This window comes from Coturnix japonica, chromosome 3, assembly GCF_001577835.2.
Source record: "Coturnix japonica isolate 7356 chromosome 3, Coturnix japonica 2.1, whole genome shotgun sequence".
Lineage (NCBI taxonomy): Eukaryota > Metazoa > Chordata > Aves > Galliformes > Phasianidae > Coturnix > Coturnix japonica.
The window spans coordinates 62473828-62488949 of record NC_029518.1 but is presented as its reverse complement, the minus strand read 5'-3'; positions in this window follow the sequence as shown (position 1 = coordinate 62488949).

Here is a 15122-nt window from a genome sequence, read left to right as displayed (position 1 = left end):
CACATCGTATGATTTTAAAATAGCACTGCTATACTGCTTTACTCCACTTGTAAAAATGGGACTGTCTGAAGCCCTCAGGCACCTAGTGCTTGATTCAAAGCCAGTTAAAGCTAATTAGACATTTTCCACTGACTTAAAATATAGGACTCCTCAGAGTGAAATAGATCTTGCACACTACTAAAGATGTAATGACTAATATCAGAGTTGTCCAAAGGCTTCCATCTCAACATTCTCTTTTCTTGGAAAATAATAATAATAATAATAATAATATATTCATATATATATATATATATATATATATATATATTTGGCTCACATTCTAAGATACATCAATTATTTTAAATGATTTTGTTACAGGTGAACCAAGTAAGAATGAGTCAGATTTTAGGATTTTATTTAGCTCAAACAGTGGCTGACCAAGAAGAAGCTTCAGCCAGGAGCTCTGTCTGAGTTGAATACGATACCATTTTACTTCTTCATTGCTGTACTCCTTAGGGAAGCAACTTAGCCTTTGTGTAAAGAAACAGCCAGGTTTCTGCTTTTTACCCATTTTTACTGCAGGTTCCAGTCTTCTGATTTCAGTCTGCATGGCTGCACTATGTGCTGGTGTCCCCACAGAACCCTTTGTCTCCTACCTTTGAAAACTTTCAAAACAAACAAGTCCCTTTCTCTTCCGCTGATGAGACACGTAATATTAATGGTTATCTACCTATGATAAGCGAAGCAGTATCATTTTTCATGACTTGAAAGGGCCATCTATATCATCAGGCACAATTAACTTGTCGTACTCTCACAAAACAGAGTGGGGGATGTAACTGAGAGACCATGCTTCCGCACATACCTTAGAAAACTGTTCTGGGACAAGGGGATGGCCAAAAGGCAAAGAAAACTTGCAAATACCAAATGCTTTTTGGTTGGAATGCAATAGGCTGCATGGCACCTACTTGATATTGTACCTTCTGCAGTGGAAAATGATCAGTCACGTGCAAGTTTGGATGATGTTACCTGCAAGACTTATCTTGCTATTTATCCCACTTTTAAGGAAAGGTAACTTTGCAGAAAAATTACGGAAAACAGAATGGATTTTAGTGAGAATTTCTTTGAGGATTTATTCACATTACAGCTAAGCCCATGCTGAAATCTGGCAGAACTTACAGCATTTTTTCTATGTTGTTTTTGTTTTGCAAACATGCATAGATCAGAACAGCAAGCTAGGAGTGAAAGGTAGCTCTAACTCACTATAGGATGCTTCAACACCCTACGTACCTGCTTTTCAACTCTCAAAAACCAATAAGTTTAACAAAGATCCTGCTCTGAGCAGAAAATATCTGGGAAATGGATTGTGTAGAGAACAGTGTTTGCAGTTTAGCAGATGAGCACAGCTCTTCCAAGCCAGTGCTGTATCCCAGCTGCTGCTGAGGGCACTTCATTCAGATGAAATGATGCTGACCTCTTGGGTGGCAGAGAATTGCATAGCACTTGTCACAGTAACACTGTTATTAAATGTGTGACGTGACCGAATACCAAGTCTAAGTATTACTCTGACCACATGCATTATTCCTGCAATTAAGTAAAATATATTTCACTTCCTGTCTTAAATAACTGGGTAGTGCTGCTGCTGACAAGGTGCTGAGTTTCAGCAGAATGACTGAATGTCAGTAATTCATCATGGTACCCTTCAGAGGTTTTCTTCTGAAAAGGTTTAGGGTCCTTTGGAAGGAAGCATCCTGACTAATGGAAATTTTCTACTATTTATAGCATGGCAAGTTTGCACATGCCATTTTCCTTTTATGACTGATCTAAAAGTCCATGCCAATCATTTTTTTTTTTTTTGTCTCTTTCCCAGTATAATATGCATGTAGAGGGAGAGATGGCCAGAGGAAATTTAATCCTTTTTTGTTTTCCATTGCATAAAATTTTAACACAGAAATAACTGAGAAATATCTTTTTCCCCCTATTCTTGCAAAGAGTATAATACATCTGTAGAATCGTTTTCTTCAGTATAAATAAATGTTTTGAAAAGGAAGAAATTTTTTTTCTATACAATTTCTGTCAGTTTTAAAGTTATTTCCAAATGAAGGAATCCCTTCCATTTTTGTTTTCATCTCAAAAAGAAAAGAAAATTTGGAAGTGCTTCAAAGTCCCTTCTGGATTTTCTTCACAGATTGGTGATAAACTGTCATGTTTTGGTGAAGAAATCAAAATCTCCTTTTCTCTCAGAATCCTGAATGATGGCAGCTTGCTTGAATAATGAGGATGTTCACAGGGAGAAATTGTGGAGAGTGTGTTTTGCTTGTGATAGATGGAAGGACAGCATCCTGCTGGGGACACAGCAGTCTGTCGGTGCTGCTGCTGTAACATGAAGCTTGCCAAAGGTCAGCAGCTGCACTCTACAGTGTGCTCTCTGCCTATCTGTGCCATCTCTTGGAATAACAGTGGCTTCCAGGGCTTCTTTACCTTCTTCCATGACTGGCCCCTGCCTCCCCCACTCCTTGGTTCCCCGGTCCCTCTCTGGCACACATCCTTCAGCGCTGCTCTCTTTTCATTCTTGAGCTTTTCCTGTTGTCATCACAAAGACCTCTGTGTCCTTTATTGTGCTGTGTCCTCTCCTTGCCTGGCTCAAAGGCTATCTCTGCCTTAAAGATGAAATCTTCTTTAAGGAAGGATGGACATTTAATTTAGAATGAAGAGTTAAGGAAAAGAAACACTCTGATGTCCCATCTGGGAGGCAAGTAACTCATTCCGACAGGCAAATTCAAACTTTAATCAAATATTTTCTCATTATCATACCCAAACTTTGCGAATTTCCTGAACAATCTATTTATGACTTGTTCCCTTGAAACTTGGAAGCAATTCTTTTAAGAGAAGCTTCCATTTTACTCTGCCAAGAGAATTACTAAAATAGACCTGCAGCATTGTTATTTTTGAGGATTCATGACCCTTCATTTGTTTGTTTGTTTTAGAGGGATTTTTTTGTTTGAAGCCATTTTATCTTGGTGACAATGAAAGTTGAAAGGGACGTTTCAAGTAATAAAAAAGTAACTGTTCACTGTTCACATTTGCAATGCACACTGTTACAGAAGGACTTGGGTATCTGATAGGAGCTCACATGTAACTGCTGCCATATACTGCCAGATGGTGTATCAGGTAGGAGAAAATATGTACTGTGCTGAAAGGCTTCGCTAACCTGAAACTGAAATGCAGGGTAGAAAAGTGATATGCTATGTATTTGTATCACATAAAATTCTACTCATGTTTCCTTCTAAAACTAGATCACTGTCACTAGTGCAGCAGCTCTGTCCACTGCTGGGTAATGGGGTAAGAATCTGAGCTCCTTGTCTTGATGCACAGTGGACAGAGCAGAGGAGGGTGTCGTGTACGCCCTCATACAACCCCAGAAATGGCTGAACCATTACACTCACCATTGCCCTCCCTTGCTTTAATGTATCATTTTTCTGTAGTGCCATGAAAACACAAGGAAAAACCTGCTGCATCTGAGTCATATGCCAACCTCAAAAATAATTTACACATGAAAAAAAAAAAAAAGCAAGTAAAGTGAAGTGGATAAAGATGATTAACAAAACATAAGCATGATGAGTAGTAGACAGAATTCTGCAGAATTTTGCCATTTACTGTTTTCCAGTGCCTACTGAAACATGTAGCTAGGGTCTCAAAGGAAATTTAATTATGATTATTTAAAATATGAAATAAAATTAAGCCAATTTAAAGGAAAGTATTTGTAGTAATGTAGCAGAAAACAGCCTAGGTTACTTCTAAAACATTTCATGTATTTTGTCACAACACTGTTCATGGATACAAAAACCATGTAGGTTTGTACAGGCAGATGTTTCACAATGAAAATCTCTGCTGGAGCCATGTTAGTCTTTAGGAGAATCCTTATATACACTCTACTGTAGATACCAGATCTTACGCAAGCATCTTCCTCAACTGTTAGTACATGCTTTTAGGACTGAGCATTTGAGGAGGGCTCTGAATGTATTCAGCAAAGTGCACCTTTGTAAAAAATGACAAACACATAAGTTTTCTTCTCAGGCAGCATGGCACCTATTAATTAGCAGTTCATTTGCTCAGTTTGTTCTTTAATTTAGTACTGAAGCTCCTAACACTCAGGGCAACTTTTAGCTCAGAAATTACATACATGGCAGGACCTGTGAACTGAAATTGCTAATGTCTCTCTCAGAGAACAAGTGTTCCTTGCTCTCAACAAATGATTCTCAGCACTGAAGACAGCTGACTATATCATAGTTTGATATCATTAGATAAACATCCCACTTGTAAATATGGAAGAGTTATATATAATAATATGATGAGAGTGAATGGCCAAAAGTTGCACCAGGGGAGGTTCATATTGTATAGTGTATATCCTATATGAAGAAAGGCTGACTAACTTGGGTCTGTTCAGTCTGGGAAACAGAAAACTGAGACAGGATCTGATAAATATTTATAAATATCTAAAGGGAGGTGAGAAGCAAATGCATGAGGTCAAACTATTCTCAGTGGTGTGAAGTGATAGGACAAGGAGCAATGGTCTAAGACTTGTGCATAGGAAGCTCCATATAAACATGCAGAAGAACTTCTTTACAGTAAGTGTGATGGAGCACTGGAACAGGTTGCCCAGAGTGGTGTCTCCTATGGAGATATTCAAGACCCTAATAGACGCCTACCTGTGTGACTTATTGAAGGGACCTGCTTTAGCAGGGGAGTCGGACTTGATGGTCTCTTGAGATCCCTTCCAACTCCTGCAATTCTGTAGTTCTCTGCTTAGGAAAAGCTTCTCTGAAGCACTGGAACACAATTCCTGGGGAGGTGATAGAGTCACCATCCCTGGAGTTGTTCAAGAAACACATAGATATGTTACTAAGGAATAAGTCTTAGTGAGCAGTATTGGTGGTAGGTGAGCAGCTGGACTAGATGATCTTTGAGGTTGTTTCTGACCATAATGATTCAGTGTTTATATGACTTACAAGCTCATAAACTTGAAAACTGTATCTTAGATCTGGAAAAAAATGTTTTTTATTATCATTCCCTAATACTCTCTGCTGAGAGAATCAGTAGAATTTCAGGTAAATGAATTAAACTGGTATCTCCCACCTTTCTTTTACTACTACAGTACTTCTGCCAGAATGGCTTTTCTGTTGAACAGATCGAATTATGAGCAAAGAATCAGAGACCTAAAAAAAAATAACATGACAGAAATCAGGTGAGTGGGTGGTCAAAATTTGATTACTTTGTGACCAAAGCAAATAGTTTTATTGGCTGTAATTGGTCAGTTCAACCTGTGATCCAGAAATATTGTTGAAGTTCTGATCATCTTAAAAGACAATGCAGCTGTTTTTCTGTCATCTGTGGCCAGCGAAGAATTCCATGTCTTTGTAAATTCATGTCCTTTAGCTGGACTATAGCAAAGTGATGAGCACAGGCTCTCTTTGCAAAAGGTGCAGGACACTACAGTGCATCAGTTATCTGAAGGCATTGGTATATTCTTCTTTCTCATCTTCAAACCATTTTGGGTATAACCCAAGAGGTTCCTATGCTCTTGTGTGAAGACCATGGTCAACAAAACTCTTCTCTGCCCTTGTGAAACTATGTGTAATAACGATCTTTTCAGAATAGAATGGTCAAACTTGAGAATGAACTCCTCTGAAATCTGAGGACTACCACAAACTCCATCCTCTATTCCAAGGTCTTGGTATCTGGGGGCTCATTTCTTGGCCTTTGCATGCCCTACAGTAATCATTTGTATTTAGAACAAAAATTAGAAAATGTTTCTCAACCACTGAAATACTGGGTTCTGAAACAGCCTTCCTAGCTGAATTGTGGGGGAAAGAATCTAGAATTACTTTGAAAATAACTTTATGGATGTGACAATATACAATGAGTTCAGAATAAAGATTAATGTTTAAGCTGTCAGTCTTTGGACCTTCTGTTCATTACTGAAAGTAGATGTGATCTCCGTTGTTGATGAATTGTGTCACATTAACATAAGATTTCACATTTCTGCTAGCTACTTGCAGAGATTAAAATATATTCAGATATATATATATGAATTTTCTCTTCCTTGATATTAAACTTGGATCCTATTTCATTTTGTTTTCTAAATAATTTCTACTTGCTTTCCCTTGCAGCAATAAACACTGACCATAGCAAGACCAAGGATTTCATGATAGATGTGCTGAGGCTCCCACTTGCTGATTTGGGCACATAAAGCAAGCACCAGGTTTGAGTTCAGGAACACATTTTTTCCTGGTGCTATATTGATGAGGCCCGTGGGTGTTTGGAGGGCTTCTTTGCAGAGGGACAAATAAACAATTTTCATGACCGTGTGTGCAGGTTAAAAACAAACACTGGGAACACTGTAACGGTCTTGATTTCTCTTATTCCCTTCTTGTGGCACTACACGGTCCCAAAAGAATCTTTACATTTTTTTTCCTGTGACATGCCAGGAAATATGTGGCTTGCGGTACATGGAGACATGTGGAATACATGTGCTCAGCATCCTTTTAGGCCTGTTCTCAGTATCCTATTCTGTGGGTTAGTCTTAGATTCCTCCGTAGTAATGTGTATATTGAAAAACGGGAAGCAAAAAAAAAAAAAGAACAGAACTCTGTACCAAAACCAAACATTTTCACTGCATGCCTCTCCTCTTGGGGAGTGGATGAGAAAACAAACAGCAGATGATTGACACTAACCACACTACTTAATACACTCATGGCAATTACTTAAAATTTGATCAAGTTGTAAGACGCTAAAGCACAGGATAGAATTATGTGAGACAAATTAATAGGCACAAGTAGAAATTCCACTGCGTAACACCATAAATATTTTTAGAATGGTAGGCATAAATTTCCTGCAATTGTATAGATAAGGGAACCCAAAGGTAAATGTAATTGCTAATATTCATATTGTGTGCTGTTTATCAAACACTTACACCACGAACAAGTGTACTTAAAGACACTTAGTGTAAAGTGTCACTGTTTGCTAAAGATTTCTTCTCGTAATGTTTGTAGAGCCCTGAGTGGTTTGCAAGGCAATTAAACACTGATGGAACAGAGATAAACACGTCCTACTGAGAAATGTCACATCAGTCTTTCTGCTTCACTTCATTGTGTCATTTGATGCACTGAAGGGTATTCAAGTGACACAGCACCAGATTTAATATCATAGCAAAGGCCACAGAACATGCTGAGCCATGGCCAGGTGGGTAAAAAAAATTGTAATCTTACACATTTGCACAGAGAGAAGGGACAAGTCACGTATTTACTTACAGAGAAAAGTAACATGCAACCAGAGTCTCAATACATTGGTTTGCTCTCATGCATAACTCTCCAAGCAGCAGCATACAGGCATGTGCAAGTTAACATCCAGTAGCTCTCCATTCCTTGAAAATTAAAACGTCTGGCAGCCAGTGCTGTCAGGATCCTTTTAGGATCAGGTTTCCTCTTGCTTTCTTCTAATGGGAATGTTAGCAAACTCTGTCAGTCCACTCTACATAACATATCACTCACACTGCAGAAGGTAACAGATAAAGCACTGGAGTTTCAGGAGTTCCTAAAGAACTGTAGTTCTCTTGATGCTTACAATTTATCAAATGGCTGAAATTTCCACCTACTTTCTGTCATAATTTTTTAAGAGCTCAGGAGGCTTCTTTTCTTAAGAGCAATGGTGTTACAGTGAAGGTGAAAGCATGTCTAGTGAGCAGAGAAACCATATGTCCCTATTTTAATAAGGCCTCAGACTTGGTTTCAAAATACTTGAAAGCTTCCAGATTTTTATTCCATTGTTTGTATGCTTTGCTATTGTTGCTAGCATATTGTTTGACAACACTAACATCCATGTTCAAAGTTGACTCAGAATTCATTACTACATTGTGCACAACTTTTCATTCAAATATGAATACTATACAGAACTATACAGTAGTATTTAGATGTGTTTAGTGAGATAAACACAGATCAATGCAGAGCAGAAAGCTGAATGCATTTGGAAGCTGTTAGACTCAGTCTTGCGCTTCAAGCAAATGCTGGAGTCCTATGATTCACACTGTATGATAAATTAGTGCAACACTCTGAAATAGAAATAAAAATGTCCCTAGTTCTCAGAAATGTGCATACGCTACTGTTGAATCAGATCTTGGCTACACCACCATTGGCACACATAAGGAAGAGTCATTTTGTCTTCTATGGGGATATTTATGGAACTGTGTTTTAAAATACAGAAGAGCTTGTAGGCTGCAGCCAGCTGATGAGTGCTAGCTATCATATATAGGCATGAATGAGACTTGCTGCATTTTCTAATTGAAGCAGTGATGATTTTTACTCTGTTCCCGCTGCCAGCTGGAGCTAAGCACCCTTCCCAACTGAGCCATGATTCCAGTATTTGGTGCATTAGGTAGAGAGGTATGGGTCCCTCAACTGTATCCATGCCTTTGTTCACAAGAGCACACCAGCACTAAGACTGTTCTTATGCATTCATGGTTCTTATTCATGTTACTCTTTAAATACAAAAATAGAAATTAAATTGGAATCAAGAAAATGCTGTTGAAAAGAACTGGAGACTTCAGTTTGCTTTTCAGTTTGGGGAAAGAAACAAGATGTGAAGAGATAAAAACAGAAATATGTATTGACAACCAAAAGCAAGATTTTTTGTGTATTTCTTGTCACCCTACTGCATACACTGGAAAGTCATTAAAGTTAAAAATCACGACATGAGTATTTTTGATGATAAAATTCCTTTGTCAACAAAAGAGCTGAATATGTAAATGTTTTGTATAACATCCCTTTCTCTTTCTGTCGGTATGTTTTATACTTGCTGGTTGAAGTATAATAACTCCCTAAAACACAAAGTTTATTCCAGGGTTTTTATGTAAAGCTAACTGCAAACAGATTGTACCAGGAAAGAATAAAGCAAAATCCACCATAATGCCTGCAACTGAAATGTTTCAGCCTTTCTGTCAGTTCTCTGCACCGAGAAAGAAGGCTGTCAATGAACCCCATATTCCCCACTGTACACTCTCCCCAGGAGAGCACAGCAACAGGTGCTTTCCTGTTTCCTCTTCTAGTCCTTCAACTTGGCCTGTCCTAAGCCACCCTGACTCATCTCCAGCAGGAAGGGTGGAGGTTTATCTCTTCCAAAGGGGCCGATCTCCATGTGGTTACAGGGCTCTTTTGGCATGTGGGAATTGTGGAGTCAAGCCCTCTGAGGCTGCACAGATAGGCCAGATTTCCTGCTTCTGGATGAGGGGGTTAAGGCATCATGAACAAAAAGAGCACAGGTACTTTTTCCTCATTCTGAGTTTAGGAAATATAGGATGTAACATTGCTACCCTGAGTGCAGAAAAGCATTTTAGGCTCTGAAGACTAAGGTGGGGCTTGTTGGGAAATCAGATTAAATTCTTTTGAAATGAGTTGGGGGTGGAGACAATACATACTTTCCAAACATGAAGGTAAGAACAAGTTTTAAGGGATATTATCAAAGGACTTAGATACAAAAATTAAACATTATAATCTCTTGAAATAGGGAGCATTCACCAGGAATTTTGATAGGAACTGGAACTTTTATTTAGGGGGGAAATAAAAAAAGAAGTGCGAAATAAAATCAAAGCAAACCAATCAGTCTGTAACAAAAAGCTGCAACCATCTGGTTCTTAGGCAGCACTTCAGGCTGCAGCTAGTAATCCCATATTCACTGTCCCACAGAGGGTGCGATGTGAGTGGGCAATGCATGGGTAGAGCTGTCCTTTCATATCTTAAATCCTGGCCAGCTTAACCTTCTAAATTGCCTCTGTAGTAGTATCAGAGCTTAAAATATATCTTTCCTGGTCCCTTATGTGCGTTAGCCTGAGAGTTACTCTGGACAGTAATGGAAGGCAGGAAGTTAGGTACTGTTATTTTTTTCCATGTGTATGTAAAGCTTTATAGACTAAACTAGCAGGGTCAACAATAGGCGAAATTAAAACAGTTCTAAAAATGAACTAGACAAGAGGAAACAATTACAGGACTGTTATTTGGAGGAAACAAGCACTGGGTGGTTCGGTCGCTAACACAATGAAGGAGACAGCCCATGATGGTGCTTCTAAACCCTTCCTGGTCTGGTATTCCCAAACTACCCAGTGTTGTTTACTTGCCTGGAACAACGCCACAGACACATCCTGATAGGTCAAGAATGATCCTCAGGGGTTTCTATGAGAAATAGGAAGTGGGCAGAGAGGGCAGCAGCAAGTGACGTCTGCTCGTTTGAGGAGCCGTGTAGTGAGGGCTGCTGTGTCCCTCAATTGTCTGTGGCAATGCCTTTGGTCAAAAAATAACCCCAGAAGGTGTCATGGGCTGTAGAAAGCATACTAAGATTACTAGGATAGTGTTCACAACTGCTTGGGTCTGCCTTAAAGATGTCAGAGCCTTTGGTGGTCCCTGCTGTCATGCTCCCACCCCCAAACCATTGACATCATAGCAATTAATGAAAAATTAGGTACAATCTTAAGCCAACTGCACTGACCAAGAACTTGGAGCATCTATTCTGGCTTTTGTGCTGATACAACCCCATGGCCTGCCCTTGGATGTCTCAGCTTCCTGTCTATGACCAGCATTGCATCTTCTTGCCTTATGCTTTGAATGCTGCTTTTCATCTGCAAGGAGTTTGCAGCAGGGTCTGTCTCACACAAGGGTCTGTGCTACACAGTGACCGGCAATGCCAGGTTTCAGGCTACTGTAACAGTCACGAAGAATAACTCCTACATCCTTCTACCTCACTGCTAGTTAATGAATCTGTTTATTAAACTGTATTAACTTATTAAACTGTATTAGACTTAAATGTATTTTAACTACTTTCATCCAAAATGCTGAATTAAAACAAACAAACAAACAACACAAAGTGCTCTCAGATCTCTGCTCTGTAGAAGCAGTGGAGGGTTTCTTGCGCAGATCCTCTTGTCTGTCAAGTTCTATCATGTGAGGTGAGATTGCCAGTTTTCTGAATCCAAAAACAATGCAGACCACAAGAGTGTCATCTGCAGCTTACCATGTAGTTATCTTTTTTTTTTCAGTGAATGATTTAATTGCAGCTGTGAGAGACTGAAAAATCCTTCTTGATACGCGTGCATTTCTGCTTTAAAAATGCAGCTGAAAACATTCTGCTAGCAAGCCTACACAAAAGCTCATTAAATTAAATGCCAGGAATTATCTCTGAAGGTAAGAGTATATAGAAGGCAGGTGGAGATAACAAAAGCAGGATATTATTCCATTAACATTTGTTCTGTTGCTGCACCCACTTTGTTGTCAGCTCTCATTAGTATTCCACCAGAATGCTTCCAACTACCTGGAAAGGAGATAGCAAAAGAGCAACCTGCCCCTCCTGTCAGGCGAGGGAAGTGGTGACGGCTCCTTGTCAGCCAGGGCAGAAACGTGCCAAGGAAAAGTGTGAGCTGCAGGCGAGGCTGCGGAGCAGCTAGGTGCCTGATCCTCCCTTCTCAGCAGAGCCAAACACTGTCAGTGATGCAAGAGCATTGCTCTTGGCGTGCCAAAAAAGCGTACACTCTTTCAATGTTTCATTGCCTCACACCACCCGCTCAGCAGCTAGTGGCACTCCTTCTATTGAAGAGTGATTGTGCGTGATGCACATGTCCCACAGCACACACAGCACCTCCAGGCCCTGCTTTAATAACCTAGAACTCGGTGTACTCCCTAAGTGTGTGCTGGCAAGGAGAGCGGTGCTGGGGCAGCTCAGGGAACTCAGCAGCAGCCAGGAGGGCCTGCCAAGGAGTCCAAGGAACTGAAGTTGTCTCTGGACTGATGAGGCACCCCATTCTTGCAACTCTCCCTGAGTACTCTCTAGAGAATCTAGGTCCTGGTGGAGGGGCAAGAAGATCAGCCAGGAGCTGGGTTTTATGGCTCTTTCCCTTTGGTGAGAAGAATCCTTTGCAATGCTACCTGGTCAGACAAGCACTTCTGACCTTCCCCTGGGCAGTGGGCACAGCCCCAGGGTGCCAGAGTTCAGGAAGCATTTGGGCAATGCTCCCAGATGTAAGGTTTGAATTTTGGTTGATCCTGTGCAGAGCCAGAAGTTAGACTCAGTGATCATTATGGGTCCTATCTAACTAAAGATATTCTGTGGTTCTATGATTCTGTGTGAGTAGGGTTTGTAGGAGAAATAGAGACACTGTGGTGATTGGAGATCAATTTACCAGAGCTTCCCTCAGCCAGTGCCCTCCCTTTTTTTCCTTCCCTTCTTTTTCTGTTCCCCTTTATTACTCTTTCTACCAGAGATTCCCCTGTGATTCCTCTCCCTTTACTGCCTTTCTGTGTAACTAATCTCCTCCTAACTAAATCCCAGCCCAAGAAGCAAACTTTCAATTCAATAAATCCCTGCTTTTGTGTTTTGATTTTCCCTAACCTCATCTCTTGTTTGTTTACATACACTAAAATAATCTGCTGAAGTGTGGGAAGACCATTATCCCATATTCTTTCCTCTTGTTTCTTTCTCTCTCTCATCCCCTAACTGTCCATAAGGCGCTGAGTCTTATAAACATAAATATAGCTCAATTTGGCTTTGAAGCACAGTCAATCCCATACAACAAGGTGCACTACAGAGGATACCAATAGAACATGCTTCATTTTTTAAAACTGTTTTCTTTCCTCTTCTCTACTTTTGTTTTCTTAGTCTCTCTCTTTTTGTTTATCCCCTCTGCCCCATTTTTCATCCAGGACTTCTCTCTGCCTCACCCCACCCTGGCAGCCTCACCTCAGAGGAATGCAAACCAAATAACCATTCAACGCTGATGAACTTTAAAACCCATGACATTCAAGTGGGTTGGAAATTAGACAAAACAATTTCACCCATCCCTTGTTTAGGGCCCTGACAAACAGCTTGCTGTGGCCCTCAGGACGGTGTGCAAGAGGATGTGCTGCTGCATGTCTCCCTTTCATAAGGGAAATGCAGGAATGTGGCTGTGTATCAAAAAGCTTGTTGGAACATGGTTTGTTAGAAGGACACCCTGGATCCCCCACATGCATCTTGTATACTGTGCTTTTCAGCTCACCTCCTTTGATAGTGAGCACACGGAAATGGCAGGATGAGTCTTGTTGGTTGCTGAGCAGAAGGATCGTTTAGGGTAGTGAATAGACTAGTCAGCAAATCCACTTGGCCCAAACTGAAGATCTGTTCCAAACAACAAAACAGAATGTTGTTTGCTTGAGCAAGAACACCAGATTGAAAGGAGTGCCCCATTTCTACTTTCTTGCTTTTTATAATGATTGCCCAAGAAAAGCATATGAAATCCTTTCATTTTCTTCTAAAATCACTCCCAGGACAGGGCAGAAAGGCATTTTATTTACTTCACAAGTCGTGTAACTCACAGCAGAGTCTGGATGCCTGGTTGTGAGGGGTGAGGAGGAGGTCCTTTCCCTTATGCACTGTCAGTAGCAGGGCAGCAGAGTGAGCCCCATGGTGTGGGGCTGGGGGCCAGCACCAGTGCCTTGACACTGCTAGAAAAGGCAACAAAAATTCATACCCTCCTTATTGTCTACTCAGCTCACTAGCTCACTTTTCACAGACCAAAACAATCTGCAATTATCACAATAACAAAGCTGGAATTGAATTTCTCTTCTGGAAAACTATGAACATCAGTTCTTTTCCTTGGCTTTTGCAACACTGAGCTATTCTTACAGGAAGGGGCTGAGATTATTCCTTGAAAATGAGCTAACAAAGTGAAAATGAAATATTTTAAAATGCAAGAGAAAGGAAGTGCTTGAATACAGAGTCCATCTGATCTCAAGGGGCCTAAATCTAATTTTCCATGCAATTAGTTTCAAATCATGACAAGTGACAGATGCTTTCATTTATTTGGCTGAACTGTGACAACATTCTCTCTCCCTCTCTCCCTTTTTTTGTTCTGTAGTCCTGAAAGCCTAATCCAAAATCTACTGAAACTGGTGGAAAGATTCCCACTGTCTTCATATGGGCTTTGGATCAGGCCCTAATTAGCCTTGGGCAAACCAATAAACTCAGATACTTAAATTGTTGCATGCTGAGTCTCAAACTGTACTTTGTTTTCATTCTAAGTTTACTAGAGAAACTATGAATAGCCTACATTTCTGAAGTCAGGAAAATTAAACTAAATTAGATTGTATAAAAAGCCCACAACAAGTTAAAAATCTACCTTGGGAACATTATACCTGTATCCTGTCAAGAAAGAATGGGAAAAGCATATCATCTTTCCATTGGCACAAAATGAATTTCAAGCATAGTGAAAAGCATACCCTGAAATCTTCCTCCAGTTGTCTTCAAATTCATTTATGATAGTCTGCCCTATATCCACTTATACTGTAGATGTTTTTGTATGTATTATGTCTGTAAGCTGCGTCTGCATACACAGTGATGCATATTAAATATAGCTACAAGCAACTATAATTTTTGTTGATGTAAATAAACTACACTAGCTGAAGGATATTTTTGCTGATATAATTATATCTACATTAGAGTTCTTCTGGCACGACTACATACTTCAGGTGAATTTTTCACACTTCATAGCAAAGCTGGCAAGACTTTTAAGAGTTATTAAGTCATAGGCTGGATAACATTTTTGTTGGCAAGGTGTAAGCATCTTGACTTGCTCTGCCCTAATGCTATACAGTAGAATTTACCTAACGAGCGCATTGGAGAAGGTACTTAATTCAGGTGCTTAAATCTCGAATCTAGAACAGATCCAGAGCCAATCACAATGTTTATAAAGAACAAAATAAAGCAGAAAAGGTACAAAACCAAGCTCAGACAGCTGCCTTTTCACTCTGTTAATGATGAGAATAGGATGTACCCTACCTAGCACACTTCCTTCCAGAAGTCAGGTAGCCACATTATTATTGCCACATACTCCTCCAGCAATAACCGGTTTCTTAGCCTGGGCGTGCTGCCATGATAGCACAGCTACACAGCTTTCAGAATGGAGCTGGATTACATCTGACTTACTCAGAATGGAGCCATGTAGGAATCTGTTGTGTTATACTGGGTGGGACTTTTGGTCCAAAATTAGACATCTGCCATGTATGCGTCTCTGCCTGAGCTAGTTGTCAAAGCTCTTTTTAGAAGCAGTGAAGAGAAACAGTCACCATCTGAGA